This window comes from Petaurus breviceps, unplaced genomic scaffold (genome assembly GCF_028583685.1).
Source record: "Petaurus breviceps papuanus isolate PSGF00001 unplaced genomic scaffold, PetGlider_PUasm1.0 90897, whole genome shotgun sequence".
Classification (NCBI taxonomy): Eukaryota; Metazoa; Chordata; class Mammalia; order Diprotodontia; family Petauridae; genus Petaurus; species Petaurus breviceps.
Genome location: NW_027187374.1, coordinates 14,914,885 through 14,936,470, shown reverse-complemented (window position 1 = coordinate 14,936,470; position 21,586 = coordinate 14,914,885). Strand labels below are relative to the sequence as shown.

Sequence of the window (21,586 nt, the reverse complement as noted above, 5' to 3'; positions counted from 1 at the left end):
ATAATGAGCATCATAAAAATTAACACAACACAGATTATGCTATTTCAAGGAATAACAATGCTATAAAGAAACCCAATTCTAATCAATAACCAAGATAGTAGACTTAATAGAAACTCTAAAAATATGTAACATCCATTGCTATAGCAATAGACTGACTTTCCTGAAAATCCTAACTAACTCATATTCTTACCATTGTTTACAGAAAAGGAAAAAGATACTTTGGACTTTGAAGTTGGGCTCTCTTGTTTATGTAAAATGAATGGCAAAGCAATGGTCTCAATGGCTGAAAGGACCACAAGTTAAAAAAAAAAACCAACCCTGCAATTCTTAAAACAATTGAAAAATGGCGTACGAATTGTTTCTTTAACTTGTTAAATCATCATCAACTTACGTTAAACTTATCCAATTTCTGCTGGATAGCTGTCAGTTCTCCATCTATTCCATCCCAACCAGTGTGCATGCCACACTGCCAGGGATCACTATCCTTACTTATCCTTCCATCTCGAGAGCTGGCAAACTGCCTATGTAAGAGCCACATAGGGATAGGCTGATCTAGGGCCAGCCAATGGCAAGCTACCCTTCTAAAGCCATCAAGCTTGAATACAAATTTATGTCTCATAAAGGGATAATAAAGACTATAAATCCTTCTGTATATTTTTGTTTAAAACTTTAACACATCATTATCTCTTTTATACAATCCTTTTTTTCTATTATTATATCAACTGGACTTGGAGCTGGGGCAGCAGGGAATCAATTCATCAACTGATTGAGGTATCTGCACCACCTGCACCTTTCCCCTCCCCTCCTTTCCCCAAAGTAGTTTTAATTCAACCAAACAACCTGGTGGTATAGTGTCTTAATACCATACATCAATTATAGTCACTTTTCCAGATACAACTTACCATTAAAGATTTAGCTCCAGGGGCTCACTGTGAGAAGTGTTGTGTTATTTGACCAGAGAGACTCTGGGAAGCTGTTGAGAGCCCCCCCAGCTTTGAAAAACCCAGCTGTTGATGCCCCCATCTCTGGAAACTGTGATTTGGTATGGATGTAATGGTTGGACAGCTGGGAGGCCTGTCTGTTGAAATGCTCTTGTAACTTATGCTTGTAACCTCTGTATACTCTGAAATTCAGGGTGCTGACCTTTTTCCCCTGAACTAGGTAAACGATATATGTTTGACTGATTAAAGTAAGCTTGTTAACCCCTCAAAAAAAAAGATTTAGCTCCAATAGTAACGCCTCCCCTTCCCACCAAATAAAATCCATTACCATTGATGGTATGGGGAAAGGGGGTTTTATAATGTAAATATGAAATAATAATTATCCCATTAAAAAGAAATTTTCTCAGTTTAGTATGCAGTATCATATTTTCCCCTGAAGCATTTTCAATTAAAATCTCATTAACTGGAGGGAAGTTCTGTACAAATTAATGAAAAGTCTGGATTATAAATGTTTTTAAAGTCATGCAGTTCTATGAAGGGCCTCCTTAAATAAATATTTAAAACTCATTTGATATTAGCACTATGTGTATTCAACTTCTGTTATAAGGTCCTCTAAAACAACTTTTGTCTAAAGCCTGTTAAACAGGGGATCTAATCTGTATTATTAACACTGGGGGTTGAGCTATCCCAACTGGGGAAAGCCTACTATAACTAGCTAGCTCTAGACCCTATGCTGCCATATGCATAACACCCTCTTTCCTACTTTCTACCTCTTGCTCTGGGAACAGTGAACTATCAATACTACTATTTCTTCTGGAAAGGGTGTAATAATTGAATGTCTTATTGCACTATTCACCATACTTGTGACTTTCAAGATCAAAACATCCTCCTCTAGGCATAATTCTCCTATATTTGTTCTCTCTCCCATTAGTTCTCTCTCAACTTTCTTGAGAGCAGGGACTGATATTCATCTTTATTTGTATCCCTGGCATTTAATATAGAGCTTGGCACATTTGTTCAGTTGTTCAGTTATGTCCAACTCTTTGTGACCCCATGGACCACAGCATGCCAGACCCTTCTATCCTCCACTATCTCTCAAAGTCTCTCCAAGTTCATGTTTGCTGTTTCCATGATGCTATCTATCGATCTCATCCTCTGCTGTCCCCTTTTCCTTTTGCCTTTAATCTTTCCCAGTATCAGGGTCTTTTCCAGTGAGTTCTGCCTTCTCATTATGTGGCCAAAGTATTCAACTTCATCTTCAATATTTGACATTTCAGTGATATGAAGGGATTTATGATTTTCATATTAATCAACATGATATGTATAATGAATATGCCAATAATTTAGATTTTTCTGAGCTACTATTTCACTAGCAGATTCTAGCTTGGGAGTCAGAGACTCACAATGCAACTTATCAGTCACTCTGACATTCCTGTGCTTGTACTGTGCCTGTGAAAGTTAAGTGAAACAAATCAAAGAATGTAGAACCTGATCCTGTCACAGAACTATGGTCCTGTACTCCACCAGGTAACGACCCCTAAGACTTGAAACAATTTGAGAACTATTCCCACAGGAATCAAGAACACTTGTATGGTCCTGCACTTGTGGGCTTGTTGTGGGAAATAGCTCAGGCCCTAGAAATGTAATCCACCTTCCCCCACCCCCTTCCCATTTGTGATTTATGTATATAAACTGTGCCCTCATTCCAGCATGTGGAGTCGTTCTTCTCAGGAGAACTACAAAAGTCTGCAGTCTGCATTCCCCACTCTGAAAGTGATTAATTAAATCACTACTTGATTCCTGGCAATCCTGTCTCTGGCCTGCTTTGTGCAGCTCCAGCTATTTACAGGTTAGAGATCAGTTCTGTTGGGACTACATTTAAAATTCTGTTAACAGTGAACAGCCTGAATTACTTTTTTTTTTAAAGTATTGACTGATTTGATCCCCTTGCTGTCCAAGGGACTCTCAAAAGCCTTCTCCAGCACCACACTTTGAAAGTATTGATTCTGCATAGAAAGTGCTAAATAAATGCTTTTTCATTCATTCACAAACCATAAACAGTGTAACTATAAAGGTCAAACTTAAAAGTATCTGGATATAAAATTGGGCTATAACAATAAAAAACAACTATTAGGTCCTTTGTGCCAAGCACTGTGCTAAACATACAAAGAAAGATTTAAAAAATAGCCTTCACTCTCAAGGAGCTCACAAATCAATGGGGGAGATAAAATGTAAATAAGAAGGTGCCCACAAGAAATTTACAGTCTATAGGAGATAATCTCAGAGGGGAAGGCATTAGTTGTTGAAGAAAGTGGGAAAAGCCTAATGTAGAACACAGAGACTTGAGTGAAGGTAGGGAAACTAAAAGGCAAAAGGCACAGGTAAGGCGAGAGTTTTTCGTGTACTAGGTAGGGGCTAAGGGTGGGGGGTGGGGTGGGGGTGGCAGCCAATGCATATAGATGAAAGATGAAGTACTGTACTGAGAGCAGCAAATAGGTCACTGTACCTGGATTTTAGAATATGTGAAGGAGAGAAAAATAAGAGAGCAGAAAAGGCAGGAGGGCAGTAGATCATTAAGAGCTTTAGATGTCAGACTGAGGACTTTATGTTTGATCCTGGAGGCAATAGGGAGCTACTGGGGTTTACTGAGTGGCAAAGTTCTTGGCATGGCTCTTAGTTCAGGTTTGATGCTGTATAGAAATGCATCAGTCTTGAGTCACAGAACTTTTGACAACAGAGGTAATTTCATTAGCCTTAACATAGCAAGGATATTCAGCAAGGATACTGTGGAACATAATTTCTCTGGACACAGTCCCCCTCATATCTATCTGGGAAACCCATCTGATCAGTCAGTCACAAGGTATAGTGACTTACATGGTCATGGGCAACATTTGAGAGGCCCAGAGCCCACATAGCTTAAGCTTTTTATTGGCTCTAAGGCAGGAAGCTACAGTCAAGAATCTGAAGCCAATCAGATTTTGTGAGAGAAGGAAGCTTTACCACAGAAGTTACTAGGGAAGATGGAACCAGAAGAAGTTGTGTGGGGTTTGTGTATGTTAAGAAAGCTGTGTCAGGGTAAAGGGAGCTACATCAGGAAACTGCTACAGGAAAAATGTAGTCAGACCTATGCTTTTGGAATACCACAATGGCAGCAGATTGGAGGATGTTTTGGAGGGAAGAGAGACTTGTGGCAGGGAGATCAACTGGTAGACCATTGTAATAGTTGAGATGAGAGGTGATGAAGACTTGAAGTAGGGTAGTAGTTGTGTAAGTGGAAATGTACATATATGAGAGATGTTATGGAAGTAGAAATAACAAGGTTTGTCAACGGATTGGACATGCAGTATGAGAGTACAGAGTACAGGATGGCACCAACTTAACATCTGGGGCGACCAGTAGGATGATGGTGCCCTCAACAGTAACATGGAGATTTGGAAGAGGGGAAAATTGGGTGTGTGTGGAGATGATGAGTTCTGTTTCAGACATATTAAATTTCAAATCTTTATGGGATGTGTGTTTTAAGATGTCTAATGAGCAACTGGTGATTTAGGATTTTAGTTCCATATACATATGTATGCATGTGTGTGTGTGTGCGCGCATACATACTATATATAGGTGGATATAGAGATCTGCTGAACCCACTAGAGCCAATCACCAAGTGAATTAAAATAGAGCAAAAAGAGAAGAGAACCCAGGATAGAGCCCTGGGGAATGCCTATGATTAGTGGGTATAACATCAACGAAAATTCAATAAAGGAGACTGAGAAGGCAGATAGAAAGGAGAACAAATAGAGGACTATATCACACACACACACACACACACACACACACACACACATACACACAAAACACCTAGAAAGAGTTTCCAGGAGAAGACGATCAACATTATCAAATGCTACAGAGAAGTTAAGGGCAGGATTGACAAAAGGTCATTAGATTTGGTAATTAAGAGATTGTTGGTAATTTTGGAGAAATCAATTTCAATTGAATAATGAGGTTGGAAGTCAGAATGAAGAGGGTTTATAATGGAGGTTCTTAAACTTTGTTGTGTCATGGAGCCCTTTAGCTATGGAACTTATGGACACCTTCACAAAATAATGTTTTGGGTTTGTTTTTTTTTTGCTTTTTGGAGGGGGGAAGGTAGGGCAATTGGGGTTAAGTGACTTGCCCAAGGTCACATGGCCAGTTTTGTGTTAAGTGTCTGAGGCGGGATTTGAACTCAGGTCCTCCTGACTCTAAGGCTGGTGTGCCACCTAGACACCCCCAAAATAATGTTTTTAAATGCATAAAATGAAATACATAAGATTAGAAGAATTATAACTAATTTCTAATTATGTTGAGAAAGTTATCAAAATGTTAAAAAGAAAACCAAGTTCTTGGACTCTATATTAAAACTCCTGATTTAGAAGAAAAAATGGAGAGGAAATAAAGGCCCCTAGTATAAGATAGCTTTTTGTTTTTCTACTACCACCATTAGATTGTAAAGTTCTTGACGACGTGGACTATCTAATCCTTTCTTTGTATCTCCAGTATTTAGTACAATAGTAGGCAATTGATAAAAACTTGACTTGGTCATGGAGCACAACTTAGAAAGGGAGAAGAGATACGGGGCAGTGGGACTGGTAGGATCAATGGATGAAATCAGGAATACATGAAGAAGGGAGAGGAAACCATTCATGTTGAAGTGGTTGTGGAAAAATATGTACACTAGTGCATTGTTGGTGAAGTGAATTGGCACAACCATTTTGGAAAGCAATTTATAATTCTTTCAAAAGTGACCAAAATGTCCATACCCTTTGACCAAGAGTCTCCAGTAGATAGCTTATACTCCCACATAAACTAAAATATTTATAGCAACATTTTGCCCTGTAGAAAAGAATGGAAACAAAGTGGATACCTGTTGATTGGGGAATGGTCAAAAATTACATGAATTCCATTAATTACTTTAGAATATTTCTATGCTGTAAGAAATTATGAATGTGATGAATATGGAGATGCATAAAAAGACCTACATGAAATGATGCAGAGTGAAGAACAGAAACACATACAAATCAAAAACGAATATTGCAAAATTGCAAAGAAGATTCATGGCTCCAAAGAAGAAACATGAGAAGACATTCCAATGGCACCCTCTTGCAGAGGCTGGAAATACACAGGGCTGGTACATTGCATACATTTTCAGACTTTTCTGACATATTGATCAGTTAGGCTGATCTTTTTCTTTAAAAATATTATGTGTTGCGGCAAAGCCAAGATGGTGGAGTACAGGCAGAAACCTAGCTGAACTTTTCCAACATTCCCCTCCATAAGAACTTTAAAATAACACCCCAAATCACATTTGGATTGGCAGAACCAATAAAACGGTGGGGTTAGACATTTTTTCTAGTGTTAGACAATTTAGGAGGTTGGCAAGAGAGGTCTGTGACACCAGGGTGAAGGCCTGTCCAGAGCACATGCATGCAGCGACAGCAATAACAGCAGGCTTTGAAGGCAGCTTCAGCAACAGCAGCAGCTTTGGACCTCTCAACCTACAGATAGTAAGGTGGTTGGATAACTGGTCAGAAAGAGGTTACAAGTAACCCTTTGTTGGCACTGGGTGTAGCTGGCACTGATTGGCATTTCTTTTGCCCAAAAGCAGGTCTAGGTCACAGTTTCAGGATGGAGAGGAGTGCTTATGGTCATTCACAAGGGAGCAATGACCCTGGTCAAATTTACAAGGCAAAGAAGAGCACTAGTACTTGTGACTACAGGGGAGAAGGGGCCCTTCCTGAGTGAAGACCAGAGAACAGACAAGAAAAGTGGTGAGCACAGCTCTCTCCACATCACATCACCACAAGCACTGAAAACTTGCAGATCCCCAGATCTAGCCTTGAAAATAGCTGTACAAAAAAGCCTGAAGCTTGGCACAATGTCTCCTCATTACGAGGTAAACAGAGTTCAACTTTAACAAAAAGTTCAAAGTAAAAAAATAGGCTTGAAAAAAATGAGCAAACAACAACATCAAAAAGAGAACTTGACCATAAAAAGCTACTATGGTGGCAGGAAAGACCAAAATACAAATTCCTAAAATAACAATATGAAAATGAAATGAAAGCATCAAGGAAAAATGCTAATTGGACCAAAGCCCAATAAGAATTTCTGGAAGAGTTAATGAAAAAGATGAGTGGTAGAAGAAAAATTGGAAAAAGAAATGAGAGTGATGCAAGAAATTATAAAAGGAGAATTAGCAGCTTGGTAAAAGAGGCACAAAAAGTACCAAAGAAAATAACACCTTAAAAAATAGAATTGACCTAATGGCCATATTTTTCATTGAAGAACAAAACAGGCCAAATGAAAAAGGAAGCACCAAAATTCAATGAAGAAAAGAACTCTTCCTAGAGCAGAACTCATCAAATGGAGGTCCAGAAGCTCAATAAAAATAAAATAATTCCTTAAAAATTGGAATTGTGCAAGTGGCAGTTAATGACTCAACAAGACATCAAGAAATAATAAAACAAATTTAAAAAAATAAAAGAGAAGAAAATATGAAATATCTCATTGGAAACACAGCTGACCTAGAAAATGCAAAAAGGAGAGATAATTTAATAATTATCAAAACCATAAGCAAAAAAAAGAACCTAGACATCATATTTCAAGAAATTGTTACGGAAACTACCCTAATTTCTTAGATAAAGAGGGTAAAATAGAGATTGAAAGAATCCATTGATCACCTCCCATTGTTTGAGAAACAGATCCCAAAATGAAAACTCCCAGGATTATTATAGTCAAATTCCAGAGCTCCCAAGTCAAGGAGAAAATACTCCAAGCAGCCAGAAAGAAATCATTTGAGTACTGTAGAGATATACTCAGGAGCACACAAGATTTAGCAGCTTCCACATTAAAGGCATAGAAGGTTTAGAATATGATATTCCAGAAAGCAAAGGAGCTAGGACTGTAACCAAGAATAACCTACATAGCAAAACTGAGTATAATCCTTGGGGGGTAAGGGTGGGGAATGGGAATGGAAATTTAATGAAGTAGAGGACTTTCAAGCATTCCTGGTGAAGAGACCAGAGATGAATAGAAAGTTTGACAATGAAACACAAAATTCAAGAAAAACATATAAAGGTAAACATGAAAAAGAAATCATAAGGAACTTAATATATTTAAATTGTTTACATTCCTATATGGGACAATGATACTTAAAACTCCTAAGAACTTTATCCTTATTATGGGTCTGCATAAACAGAGGGCGTGAGTGTGAATTGATTATGCTGGGATGATCTTAAAAAAAATGAGAGTGAGAAAGAAGGATATACTGGACAGGGGAAAGGGAGTGGTAGAATGGGAAAAATTTTTTCTTACATAAAAGAGACATGCAAGGAACAGCTTTTATGGTGGAGAGTGAGCAATGCTTGAACTTAATGCTCATTGGAATTGGTTCAAAAAGGGAATATACACATATACACACGCAGTTGGGTACAGAAATCTATTTGATTCAGTAGGGAAATAGGAGGGGAAAGGGATAACAGATATGGTGGAGTGTGATAAAATGGAGTGAGGGTTAAAGAAGGTTATTGTTAGACACAAAGCAGACTTTTGAGAAGGGACAGAATAAAAAAAGAAAAAGATAAAGACACATGTAGCATTAAAATAAAGATTTGGAGCAGTGTGTCAGCTGTGTGTCATACTGTGTGTCATACTGTGTGTCAGCTGAAGTAAAAAAAAAAAGGCAAGGGTAGTAACAGTGATCTTGGACCAAAAAAAAAAAAAGCAAAAATAAATCTAGTTAAAAGAGACAATAATTGGAACTACACTTTGTTAAAAGGTACCATGGACAAGAAAGCAATATCAAAAATTTCTACAACTTTCTCTAATAGAGGTCTCATTTCTCAAATATATAGGAAACTGATTCAAATATATAAAAATAAGAACCATTCTCTAATTGATAAATTGTCAAAGGCAGTTTTCTGAAGAAGAAATCAAAGCTATCTCTAGTTATATGAAAAAACTGCTTTAAATCATTATTGATTAGAGAAATGCAAACTGAAATAACTGAAATACCACCCGATACCTAACAGATTGGCTAATATGACTGAAAAGGAGAGTGACAAATGTTGGAGGGCATATGGAAAAGTTGGGACATTATTAATACATTGTTGGTGGAGTTGTGAACTGATACAACCATTCTGAAGAGAAATTTGGAACTATGCCCAAAGGACTATAGAACTGTGCAACTCTCTGATTCAGCAATACTGCTAGTAGTTCTGTACCCCCAAAAAGGTCAAAGGAAAAGGAAAAGAACCTATGTGTTAAAATAGTTGATGTTCACCAATTGGGAAAGGGTTGAACAAGTTGTGTCATATGACTGTGATCACGTACTATTGTGTTATAAGAAATGAGGGGGGGGTTAGAAAAACATGGGAAGATCTATATGAACTGATGCAAAGTGAAGTGAGAAGAAAGGGAGATCATTGTGCACAGTAACAGCAATGTTGTAATGATGATCAATTGTGAAAGACGGCTACTCATGCTATCCACCTCCAGAGAGAGAACTATGAATGCAAATTGAAATATATTTTTCTCACTTTACTTTTGTTGCTTTTTTTTTTTACCATATGGCTAATATGAAAATATGTTTTGCATAATTTTACATTTATAATTGGTATTGTTTTGCTTGCCTTCATAGTAGGAGGGGTGAGAGGGAAAGAAGGAATTTGAAATTCAAAATTTAAAAAGAAAAATGTTGAAAATAATAATTTTTTAAATGAAAAGATATTTGTAATATGGGATGCCTCTCTGGAAACGGGAAAGAAAGAGACACTGGGGGAGATTTTAGTTAATATAAAAAAGGGATATGAAAATTTATAAAAACAAAGAATCATGTGATTCCTGAGGAATCAAAATGTGGGGTAAAGGAGAAGAGTACACAAATAGGATTTAGTATGTTACCAAGAAGTCTTGTAACACAGATCACTTATTAAGTGTAGCATCTGGAAAGGAGGAGGACTAATCCTGTAGCTACAACAAATAACAGACAACCTGTGCGCTGAACTGCTACTCACATAATGTTAAAAGACAGAAAGTCTTTTTTTTTTAAGCCTTTTAAAAGACTTCCCACGTGATGTATGATACCCTATGGAGGATTTAGGAGAGGACAAGGAAAAGAGACCCATAGAATGGGTAAGGATGGAATGCAATTGCACCAGTGGATGGAGTGTGCCCAATGACAATACCAGAGATCTAGTGACTTGTTGAAGGGTGACTCCTGGTAACTGTGAAAGACTAAAAGCTTTTGTCTATATGTATGTTTAAAAATGTTTTCAATAGGAAGAGAAAGAGATATAAGAAATCATATGAATAGCATAATACAGTTATTAAGTGGTACTGACCACAACATTGAGATTTGATTTTGTTTGCTGTTAATAACAAGTGAGGATTTAAAGGTTAACTCTATATGATTCTAAAACAAATTTGAGATTTAACAAATAGTTAATTGAGATTTAATTAGATAAGTTCTTTCATTAAGCAAAATAATTTTTTGATGTTGATAGTTCTGCGATCATGTCCAAAAACAATATAAAATGACAAGAGGATGTAATTTAATTAGATGAATTAATGCACTGAATCATAAAAATGTCAGCAGTGGAGTGGTTCAGTGGATGGAGTATGGGGTCTGGAGTCAGGAAAATCTTATTTCAAATCTGGTCTCAGACATTTACTAGCTGTGTGAGCTTGGGCAAGTCATTTCCCCCCTATTTTCCTCAGTTCCTCATCTGTAAAATAGGGACACTGGAGAAGAAAATGGCAAACCATTCCAGTATCTTTACCAAGAAAACCCCATTGACAAGTTCATGTGGTTACAAAGAGTTGGATATGAATGAATGACTGAACAGCAACAAAAAGTGAAAATGGCAGTGTGGTACATAGATAGGATCTAGTTCTCTTGAAATTTCTATTTTTCTCTGAAAAAATATCAGACAAGTGCCCCAATCACTTTACTAACATGAGAATGGGAAAGAATGCTTTATTATTGAATTGATTTCATACCTCACTCAGAATTCACAAAATACTGTTAACTCTGCTGTCTTAATGCAAAGATGAAAGTATACCTGGGAGTGTTTGTGATACTGCATATTCTGATAACCAATTACTGGAAAGTAATTTGTGATAGAACTATAGAAACCACAATGATAGATTTAATTTGGGTGAAATAACATTATATTCAGGACTAGCTGATAAGTTTTAGACTCAAGAAGATAATCTATTATTTAAAACAATGTCCTGGAAATAGAGTTTTAGATTTGCATTTATGAACCTAAATGAAACAATAGACAGGAACATTGCAAACACATCCTAAAAACAAGAAATACTGTTAGTTGTTTATTTAGGGGGGGATATACCTCATATGAACTCCCTTTTTTTCAGCAAGTTGATGCCCCATTCCTCTCATCCTCCCCCAACACATGCATGCTCCCACACACATTTTCCAGCTGGGATTAAAGATGCAAAAAGATAAAGCCTTGCAATGTTACACAGTGAATCAGTAGCTTACTTGGGATCTAAAGTCAGGTTTGTTCAAGACCATGATGGAAGAAGACATTAAGAAGTAGATAAGAGAAGTGGAGGAAAAATTGGGAAGAGAAATGAGAACGATGCAAGAAAATTACGAAATGAGAGTCAACCTGACTGAGGAAAATAACACCTTAAAAAACAGATTAACTCAAATGGCAAAAGAGGCTCAAAAAGGCAATGAGGAGAAGAATGCCTTGAAAAGCTGAATTTGCCAGACAGAAAAAGAATCTCAAAAGGGAAGCTAGTGACTTTAAGAGAAATCAAGATGATGTTAAACAGATCCAAACAAATGAAAGAATAGAAGGCAATGTGAAATATCTCATGGGAAAAAACACTGACCTGGAAAATAGATCCAGGAGATATAATTTAAAAATTATTGTGCTACCTGAAAGCCATGATCAGGGAAAGGACCTAGAAATCATCCTCCAAGAAATTCTCAAAGAAAACTGCCCTGATGTTTTAGAACCAGAAGGCAAAATAGAGGTTGAAAGAATCCATTGATCACCTCCTGAAAATGTTCCCAAAAGGAAAACTCCTAGCAATAGTATAGCCAGGTTCCGGAATTTCTAGATCAAGGAGAGAATATTATGAGCAGCCAGGAAGAAACAATTTGAATATTGTGGAAACACAATCAGGATAACACAGGATCTGGCAGCTTCTACACTGAGGGATTGAAGGGCCTGGAACAGGATATTCCGGAGGGCAGAGGAGCTGGTATTAAAACCAAGAATCACCTACCCAGCAAAACTGAGTATCATCTTTCAGGGGAAAATATGGTCATTCAATGGAATAGAGGACTTTCAAGCATTCTTAATGGAAAAAAAACAGAGTTGAATAGAAAATTTGACATCCAGATACAAGAAGCAAGAGAAGCTTGAGAAGGTAAACAGGGAAAAGAAATCATAAGTAACTAATCAAAGTTGAACTATTAACACTCCTACATGGAAAACCGATAATTGTAACTGATGAAACTTTTCTCAGTATGAAAATAGTTGAAGGGAATATAAATAAATAAATACATATATGTATATCTATATCGGAGGGTATATGGGCATATGAATACATGTGTGAGTGTGTGTATATATGCTTACAGGTGTACATAGATAGAGGGCACAGGACCAATTTAATAGGAAGGGATGATACTTAAAAGGGGAAATTAAGAGGTGAAAGAGGAATATAATGAGAGGAGATGGAGAGAGACAGAATGGGGTAAACTATCTCACAAAGAAGAGGCAAGGGAAAAGGATTACAATGGAAGGGAAGAATAGGAAGGCAAAAGGGAATGGGTCAACCTTTTTCTCACATAATTTGGCTCGGGGAGGGAATGAAATACACACTAAATAGGGCATCTCACCCTACAGGAGAGTAGGGGGGAAGGGGATGAGACCCGGGATGATGGAAGGGAGGGCAGGCTAGGGGGAAGGGAAGCTGGAAGCACTTACTTTTGAAAAGGGACGGGATCAAATTAGAGAATAGAACAAGTGGGTGGTGTGACAGGACGGAGGGAAATATAGTCAGTCTTTTACAATATATCTTCTTTGTTAATGTTTTGAATTAGCTACACATGTACAGTCTATACTGAACTGCTTATCTTCCCAGTAAGGGTGGGTGACAAGCGAGGAAGGGAATGAATCTTGAATTCAAAGTTTTAAAATAATGTTTAAAATTATATATACATATATACTATTATTAATACTATCTTATATGTAATTGGGAAAGAATATATACAGGCACTGGGGCATAGAGATCCACCATGCCCTACTGGAAAAGTCTAAGGGGGTATGGGAGAAGATATGGGAGAGAGCAGATTGGAGGAGGGGATATCCTGTGGGACTGCTATTCTGGGGTGGTGGGTAGAGGAAAAATGGGGAGAAAATTTGTAACTCAAAATCTGGTGGAAATTAATGATGTAAATCAGAAGTTAATAAAGCATTTGAAAAATAAAAAAAAGAAGAGATTCCAGATGAGATAAAAATTGAGATCCTGCCCAATACTAAGATTGTCATTGTCTATCATACCCCAAGAACATTCATTTGTGTCATTGTTTGTCTTGAAAATATTCTGATAGCAGAGTATCATATGATTTGGATCCAGAAGAAGCCCATTTTAAGATAGGAAAATTGAGGCCCAGAGTCTGAAGAAGTGACAAACTCCAAGTCACAAAGGTATTAAGTGGCAAAGCTGGCATCAAATGCAAGTCTTTTGACTCTAAATCCAAATTGCTCTGGACTATGCCATACTGTCTTCTATTTTCTAATATTCTTCGGAGAGATAGGAGAAGGTCTAAAGAATGATTACCTTTATTTTGTAGTCATCAGAGTGGGAAAAAAGGAAACTAGTATCTGATACCATGTTTCCCTGATAATAAGACACTGTCTTATTAATTTTTTTTGGACAGAAAAACACCAGAGGGCTTATTTTCAGGGGAGGGCTTATTTTAATGAACATTGACAGCAATTTTAATAAACAGGTAAATGTGAACAAAAAAATGTACCTTTATTCAATAAGCAAATCACTGGGGAAGAACAGGATGACGCGCTCACTGCTGCAGCTCTGATTGGATGCAGCTCGGAGCACGGCGTGCGTTTCACCCGGGGGGGTGGGGGGGAACGGTGCATACAGAGGGTACCATAATGTAGCGTGTAGCGCAGGGGATCACCTTCACTACAGTAGCAATCTCAATAGGGCTTATTTTCGGGGGAGGGCTTATTTTAGAGGAATCTTACACAGTAAGGGGAAGGCTTATTTTTGGGATAGGTCTTATTGTCGGGGAAACACGGTATATTCACTTCTCCTTCCTGCCTTTTATTTCTTCACATTTGTAGACTCTCTACAAGCTTGTAGAAAGCTTCCAGTCCCAATTAGAATTTCTGTTAAATTTTATGTTGTTTTTAATATTGCTAAAAGTTCCCTTTAGAAAAAGTAACAAAAAATACTCATTATATTTTCAAATAGTGCTCTAAAGATCAAAGAAGGCCTAATCCTTTTTTTTTTTTTGCTTTTTGGAGAGGCAGTTGGGGTTAAGTGACTTGCCCAAGGTCACACGGCTAATGTGTTACGTGTCTGAGGTCACATTTGAACTCAGGTCCTCCTGACTCCAGGGCTCTATTCACTGCGCCACCTAGCCATCTCGGCCTAATCCATTTTTAAAATTTTTGTACCAAGAAATAATTTATTCTCCCAAAATTTAATGCATGTTAATTAAAACAACACTTTTAGGGGAAAATGAAAACACTCTCCTAAACACAAAACAAAAATTCAGGTCCATTCTCTCTTTGCTTTAGATGGGCTAAATTTTGATATTTGATTCTATGAATCTGGCTTTCAGTTAGGATATTTCAAGAACCTCTAAAAATTTACCAAAATAGAGACTTGCTAAATAAAATCATATGTAAGGATATATGAATCATTAGATTTTTCTCCATTTGCATTTAGCAAATTGGAAAATTATCCAATATCAGTAAAACTATTTTTTCTAAGCACTCATCTCAGAGTTCAAAGGACTTTAAAGTTCATTTAGTCAATCTGGGACTGAAAACGTTATCATTATAACTCAATCTAAATATGACTAAACAAGTCAAGAACATAATTTCAAGATTCAAGCCATAGTTGTAATTATAATAGATATTGTACAGTTTACATTTGCATTTTCAAATGGTAACTGAAATCTTAGCATTATTTCTTGTTGTTTCACAGGTTGATTACTTAAAGGAACTAGCTTAAACTCATCAATCAACAAATAATTGACTTTCTTTTATTTGATTTATTTTATTTTTAGGTTCAAATTCTCTCTTTCATCTGTCCCTTCTGCCATTGAGAAATTAAGAAAAACAAAAATCAATACAAACATATATAGTCAAGCAAAACAAATTCTCCTGTTTGTCCATGCCCTCCTCTCCGCCAATATGTATGTACAGATATATGAGTGTGTGTGTGTGTGTGTGTAAATGTGTGTGCCTTCCTGGGTTCAAATGTGGCCCCAGACACTTGCTAACTGTGTGACCCTGGTCACATAACGCTGTTTCCTTCAGTTCCTCATCTGTAAAATGAGCTGGAGAAGGAAATGACCAACCACTCTAGTATATTTGCCAAGAAAACCACAAATGGAGTATAAAGAGTCAGATACACCTGAAACTACTGAACAACAACAGCAAAGGAATTTGGAATTATGACCAAAAAGTTGCTAGACTGGGTATATTTCTGTTTCTCCAAATATTAGTGATTTAGAGCATTTAAAAAAAATAGAGCTATTGATACTTTGGATTTTTTTTCCTCTGAAAACTGTTCTTCATATCTTTTGATATGCTTAATATTTTAAAATATTTTGTTTTATTTCCAGTGACATGTAAAAACATTTGCTAAAAATTTGAGTTCCAAATTCTCTCCTCCCTTCTTTTCCCTCCCCCCTCTCTGTGAAGGCAAGCAATTTGATATAGATGGTTGATATGCTTAATATTTATGTTTTCTGCACTTGTTTGTGAAGTTTTTATGACTTAATATATGGTCAATTTTTATGAACATGCCATGCACAGTGGAGAAATAGGAATATTGCTTTTAGTTCTCATGCAATATTTTCCAGAGATCTAACTTTTAAAAATTTTATTGAAACCTTTCATTTCTTTGATTTTTAGTTAGATTTATCTAGGTCTCAGAGAGGGTAAACTGAAGTCTCCCACTACATTATTTTTACTATTTTTCCCTGTAATTCATTTAAATTTTCCCTTAAAAAATTTAAGTCATTTGTTTTACATATTTTTAGTGTGGATCTTAATTTATTGTCTATGGTACTATTCAGAAAAATATAGTCTCCCCATTTATATATTTTAATTAGGTCTATTTTTTACTGTTTCTTTGTCTTAAGTCACAATTGCTACCCAAGCCTTTTTTTTTTAAATCCAGTTAAAGTATAAAAAGCATATTTCTTTTTGCTTTAGTCCTTTATTTTGTTCCTGTGTGAATCTTCCTGTTTCAAGTCTGCTTCTTGTAAACAACAATATTGTTGGATTCTGATTTCCAATTCATTCTGCTATTGTCTTCCATTTTATGAGTGAGCTCATCCTATTCACTGTTATAATTGTTTATTATGTATTTCCCTTCCATTTATTTCTCTTTGTTTAAGAGTTTGTTTTACTTCTGACTAATTCCTCCCTTGACCCACTGACCCTCTTATTTTTCCCTTTCCCCCTTGTTTCGCTATTAGGTGAAATGTATTTCCACACCCAACTCTGTGTACTATGAGATTCAAGTTTTGCTCACTCCCCCTACCCTCTCCTCTTTGACTTCAACTTGGGAAAAAAAATTTCCCCATCCTTCCTTTCTCTTACTCCCCTTCCACTGTATTCCTTTTCTCCTCTCCATTCTTCTCTTAAGGGTATCAGGACAAAACAGAACTACTTCCAGGTAAACTATTAGACTCCCTCTACAATGCCTGATGAGAATAGGATACTGAAGAGACATATGTTTCATCTGTCCAGATTAGAATGTAAATAACTCATCCTTATTTAGTCCCTTATGTTTACATGCTCACTCATGTTTACCTTTTTTTCTTCTTGTGTTTCTATTTCAAAGTATCTATGCAGCTCTGGTCTTTTCAACAGGAATGCTTGGAAGTTTATTTCATTAAAGGTTCATTTTTACCCTGTATGATTATGCTCAGTTTTGCTGGGCAAGTTAGTTTTGTCTGTAAACCAATATCTTTTACCTTCTGAAGGTAAAGGCTCTCCACTAAGCATTCTACTCCTTTAACACTGGGGGTTGCTAAATTGTGTGTGATCTTGGCTATGGCTTTTAGGCATGTGAATTCTTTATTTCTGACTGCTTGCAATATTTTTTCATTGACCTGGAAGCTCAGGCTTTTGCCTATAATATTTCTGCAAGTTTTCATTTTAGAGTTTCTTTCAGGAGGTGATCAGTAGCTTCTGTCAATCTTTACTTTGCTCTCTGGTTCTAAGAGATCTAGGTATTTCCCTTTTGATGTGATGTCTAGGCTGGGTATGTATATCATATTGAGTATTGGGTTTACTAACAGCCATGACTTTGGTGCTCCTTCACAGGAATGACTGACTCCAAAGTTGTGTAAATGATGGGATGCTTGGGATCTATATCTGTAACAGCAATTTGTAAAACCAATTGGCTACATCAGTCTGTAACATCAATTTGTGAAACCAGTTTGTACAATTGTAACTGCAATTTGTATTGTAAAATTGTAATATCAATGTGTAAAACCAGTCTGTAAAATCCCTTTCCCAGCCTCAAACTCTGCTCCTTCCCCCTGTCTGCACTCTGCCTAGGCAACAACTTGTGACTCCTTTGTCCTTGCTTAATCTCCTTATGTCTCCTCCTGTCTGGCCCAAATCTCATCTCCAAGTTAAACTTGTCACTTGAGAAGTCACAAGTTTCTCTCAGTCAGCCCTAACTTTTATCTATGCACTGAAGTCCCTTACATCCATCTGGTCAGCCCTGACAATGGCAGCCCTACCCTTTAAAAGTAAAAGCCTGTGCTCCCTTTCACTTGCAGGTCCCCTAAGGATCCTTGCCCGCTGTAAAGCTTATAATAAACTTTTCCAACTCTGACTCCAAGTAAGGCTGAGCTGAATTCTTTCCAGACTGAATTGCAGGTTCTGGTCTTAGATAAGATCAGAGTTCCTGCCGAACCTAATAGCCATCCCTCATCAGAAATACTTTGTGACTGGGCAGAAGATGGTATTATGCAGGCTTTGCACCATGCTAAAAACATGTTGGATAGAGGAACAATAATGATATTATCTATGCTGCCTAAAACAGTGATATAATCTAACATTAACAAAGAAGCAACTGTTAATCAGTTTAATTAATAAATCAGTTAATCAATTATAGTTAGTAAACCTCCAGCTGATGATAACCAGAAAAATTGAGAAAATTGGAGGTATTCTTGATACAAGAAAGAGGAATAAGTAAGGAAGTTATTAATAAAAAGAATATCACCTATAGAAACTTATATATCATCTTCAGTGGATCAAGGTTTAGGGACAACATCAACTCCAGTAGCTTCAGATGAAGTATCATTATATAAGAAGAATATAGGATATTAGGGCAGGTAGGTGTCACAGTGGATAGAGTGCTGAGCCTGGTGTTAGAAGGACTTGAGTTCAAATCTGGCCTTAGACACTTACTATTTGTGTGATCCTGGGCAAGTCACTTAACCTCTGTTTGCCTCAGTTTCCTTATCTATAAAATGAGCTGGAGAAGGAAATGGAAAACCACTCTAGTATCTTTGCCAAGAACACCCCACATGTGGTCACAGAGAATCAGAACTGACTGAAACAACAACAAACAGGATATAAACCTCCCAATCCTAATATGGAAAATTGTTGTCCTTTCCAGGAAAAAACTCTATCAGCCAAATGAGAAACCTTTTATTTCCTGACTAATGATTTCCTGCCACTGATGAGTTACAGAGATGACAAAGCTTCAGGGACTGGAAATGTTAGTGATTATTGAGACTCTTAGAGGCTGGGTATATACACTGGAAATACAATGTCCAGTGACAATGATTTTTTTTTAATGTTTGAAAGTGTTGGACAGTCAGTTTGGCAACATAGAAAGTAACTATGTGAAGCCACTAACTATCTCTGAGTAGGTGGGAGCAATGATCGTTGACTCTGGGTTAAGATTAGAGAAGCTACTATGAAGGAAAATGAAGAGAGGTGCAGAGCACGTGGAGGGCACATCCCATGTCAGGATGGCTTGGGTGTTCATGGGGACTGGGTAGGATGGTATGGTGTCTAATACTGGAAGCACAGTAAAGCTTGTTCCCTACTCTCCCTGCCCTCCATTTCTTCTTTCATAAGTGTCAAGAAATCATATTTTCTCAGTGACTTTAAATAAATTCCTTCATGTTATGTGAATAAAAAAAACTTTAAATCCTGAAGAAAAGATGCCTTACACTGAAGTCTTTCTGCTTCGTTCTTACTGAAAGCCAAACCAGAAGAGGGTTGATCACTCCAGGAATCCATCCTTACAATTGCCCTAAGTTAATCAATAAAGAGCAGCTATCCTTTATTTTCTACATACTCTTTAATCCAGTGACATGGGCCTCCTTGTTGTCCCATGAAGATGATGCTCTAACTCTTAGCTTTGAGCATTATCTCCAGCTGTTCCCCATGCCTGGAATGCTATCCCTAACTATCTCTGCCTACTGGTTTCCCTGGCTTCCTTTAAGTCCCAACTAAAATTTCATCTACAGAAAGTCTTTCCCTACTCTCTTAATTCTAGGTCCTCTCTTCCTCTAGTTATTTAATTTTCATCCTGAGTATAGCTTGTTTGTACATATTTGTACAATTCTTAGAAGCCCTTCATAATCTAGACAGACACATACTGTTTGATATAGTGACACTAGCAGTTCATGCCATTTCTTGTCTCTGGGTTTTTGCTTTATTTTTGCTGTTCCCCGTGCCTGGAACACTCTCTCTCAACTCTGACTACTGACCTCCCTGGCTTCCTTCAAGTTCCAACTAAAATCTCTTTTAGTGGAAGCCTTCTCCAATTCCTCTTAATTCTAGTGCCTTCCTTTTGTTATTTGCTTCCTGTTTATCCCATATATAACTTGCTTTGTATATATTTGTTTGTATGTCATCTCCCCCATTCAACTGTAAAAGGGTAAGGATCATCTTTTGCCCCCTTTCATATGCCCAGAGTTTAGCACATTGCCCGGCAAATAGTAGGTATTCAAATATTAATAGGTAGATTAAATGTGCTCAAGTTACTCTAGTGGAGAATCTAGAATCAGTATATATGAAACTGGACACCACTGAAAGAGCATCAGGAAACCTGCATAGTTGAGGATAAGGGCACTTCTAGACCTCCTTGTCAAAGCCAAGTTATACCCTACCTATTTTATCTGGCTTGTGGGACCTTGTAAAGTACTGACTTGGGGAATTGAAAACATAGTATTCTGCTGTGCTGGAGTGGATCACAAGGGATGATGGCATTGTAGTACCTCTATAAGAAACCTTCACAAAAGATCACCTTTCAGGCTATGCAGAGGTTGGGATTCTGAAGATTGTGTGAGAAAGACTATGAATATTTGGGCTATCCTGGTACAAACTTCAAGTTCCCTATGGAAGCTGTGGGAGTCGGAGAGAAGATGGACACTGTGGCTTCCAATCTGTGCAGAGTCAGAAAAAACCTCTGGTACATAAGCTTTATTGGAACCAATTCTAATCTTTTCAAAATACTAGCAGAATATTGTAGGCAGCAAACTTGGATCCAGCATCTAGACATTGTTATAATCCATGAATTCTGTGTGGAAGCTTGAAGGATGGCAGAACACTGGATGTACTGGCTTCTCCATTTCAACAGTAGACCCATTAATGTTTGAGTTTGGTCAGTCTCCCATGGCTAAGGAAGAGAATCATATATGTATAGATCTGGAGTTGGAAAGGGGACCATAGAAGCCTATTGAGACCAACTCCTTCATTTTATAGATGAGGAAACTGAGGCACACAATGGTTAAGTAATTTGTCCAGCATCACACAGCTAGTGTCTGCGGCCACATTTGAGCCCATGGTCTTCCTTACTTCAAGCCCAATGTCCTATCTACTATATGTGAGGAACAGTTTGAAGAACAGTGTGTTGTCGCTGTATGAATGGGATGTGAGGTATGCCTGAGTAGTGACACAGCATCTTGATCAACAATCCCAGACCATTCAAGAAGTTAGGTTTCTCAGATACAGAAGACTATAAGGTAATGGTAATTTGAACATCTTCCCTGCCCCTTAATAGGTTGAACATAATCACATGGAACCTGTGGTAGGAGGAGTTTGCTAAACAGGTAGAGCAGGAAGGGTGGAGTAGAGCTGGAAGGAAGCTGGGAGTCAGAGCAATTAGTTCAGTGGGAGAGAGAGGACACAGGCAAGGAGACTTGTGAGTGTTTATGGGAAGGCTTGAACAGGGAGAAGGCTTTGGTATAGTGTTGTTTTCTGCAATAATAATGTGTATTAACTTCTTTGTTTGTATTATGGATTCAGTTTTCTGGTGTTGGGATTTGATTTTCTGGTGTCTGAATAAATATTTTGTTTCTGTCTTCTGTATGGAGAGTCTGTTATATTTTG

The 21,586-nt window shown here is 37.3% G+C and overlaps 1 protein-coding gene across 1 annotated transcript in view; it reads right to left on the bottom strand.

Annotated features, from left to right (window-relative positions):
* The window catches only part of ADAMTS5 (ADAM metallopeptidase with thrombospondin type 1 motif 5), a 91,185-nt gene that overhangs the window by 47,781 nt on the left and 21,818 nt on the right, over positions 1–21,586 (bottom strand). The window lies entirely within an intron of this gene.